This window comes from Polistes canadensis, unplaced genomic scaffold (genome assembly GCF_001313835.1).
Source record: "Polistes canadensis isolate GaletaPanama2010 unplaced genomic scaffold, ASM131383v1 scaffold_302, whole genome shotgun sequence".
NCBI lineage: Eukaryota > Metazoa > Arthropoda > Insecta > Hymenoptera > Vespidae > Polistes > Polistes canadensis.
In genome coordinates this window covers 137,520-139,339 of record NW_014569849.1, presented here as the reverse complement: position 1 = coordinate 139,339, position 1,820 = coordinate 137,520, and the positions used below count along the sequence as shown (strand labels likewise).

The window sequence follows — 1,820 nt, the reverse complement described above, 5'->3', positions numbered from 1 at the left end:
ATTTTGCAATTAATTTTGTAAAATACGATTATCGTTATATATTGATTAATTAATTATTTATTTATTTATTTTATATAACGCGAATATTTTTTTATGTTTTTAATTTAAAACATTTTTAAATTAAATATAAAACATATTGAAATTTAATTTTAAACATAATATCGTATTTCTAAAAACTGGTTAATTTTTTAAATATTACATTTCATTCGTATTCTTCGATACGAAAGATTTCGATTACTTTTTTTTTACGATTTTTAACCGAGTAAAATAAAAATGTGTGAATAATCGAACATAAGAATACGATAAAAAGAATTCTAACAATAAAACATTTGCCTCGTATTTTTCTTCATACCCTTTTTTTTTTTTTTTACGTCGAACCTTAATGCACTACGACATTACTTTGCATTTTAAACTTATATGTATATATATATGTATATGTATATAAGTCATGTAAATATATTATACTTATGTGTACGTTCTTATTTACTCATGAATATTTCCAACTTTCTTTTTATGATACGTAAAATTTTGCTTTTTTACTACTTTCAAGATTATACCATACGAACTGTGAAGAAATTTGTCGACGATAAGTTGTTGTAAATACATACATTTATATATATTACACACATATACATAAATATACATATATATATATATATATCATATGTAAAACATGGCATAAATTTAGCAACGTTGAAGCAACGTTTTTCATCTATAAACATTCAACGAGATTATTCAAGTAAAAATTATATAATTTTTCTTCTAAAACGTTTAGATAGATATATACAGGGTGAGTCACCAAATTCAATCAACTCGAATAATTTCTTAATTATGTGTACGTTGTATTAAAAAAAAAAAAAATACAAATTTATTTTTCCCTTTTTGATACCACGTAGAAATAATTTTTCGAAGTGAGATCAAGTTAGGTACTTCATTTTGTATACATACACGTATGTAATATATAATTCGATCAAGCAAGTATTTCCCATGTATTATCCAATTTCCGTGTCACTTGACAAACGTGATATACAAACATTGATTTAATTCGTTCAAATAATTCAACTCACTTGCTATACACATTAACGAAATGAACAAATTTTGTTAATAAAAATATATATCCCCATCGTATTTTACACATATGAAACATTTAAATGAAATTAAAACCATCCTGTGGTTGGCTATTATTTGACAATTAAATACTACGATGCAACCAACGAACATTTAAAAAGTTGATAACCCACTTTTAACTTTTCAATTATATTTATTTTATTTTGTTATATCCAAACCCAACTCGATAATAAAAGTCGACTCGACGAAAAGTTTCAAATTATTTTTCTTCATATTATATAAATCTATCGAACTAACACACAAAAGGAGAGTTTCTTTTTTTTCTCCCTTTAACAAATTTGCAAATTGCACTTGTATACTTTGGTAAAAGAAAATATTATCTTTTATTTACTAATAATATATTTGAATGAATTGTCGTGAATTATTAAAACACAATAGTATATGTAACTTTACAACAAGATCAAATGTAATACGCGTGTTTGTATAAATTTGTTATCATTGATTTGAAATTCCTCGTTTATTATTAAAATTTAAATTCAGGCATATTACAAAAAATTTAATCACAATCTTCTTATCGTGAATATACGAATAATAAAAATTACGCAAACAAAAAAACCAGAAGAAGAAAAATAATAGAGAGAGAGAAAGAGAGAGAAAGAGAGAGAGAGAGAGAGACAGGAAGAATTTTTTTTATAAATTGATGCATATATTATAAGAAAAATGAGAAAAAGTTTACGACGAAGAAGGAAGAA

General features: G+C 23.7%; 1 protein-coding gene across 1 annotated transcript in view; it reads right to left on the bottom strand.

The window, feature by feature from the left end:
* LOC106791386 (galanin receptor type 1-like) overlaps positions 1-1,820 on the bottom strand; it is a gene marked incomplete in the record, with an annotated part of 42,807 nt that overhangs the window by 3,188 nt on the left and 37,799 nt on the right.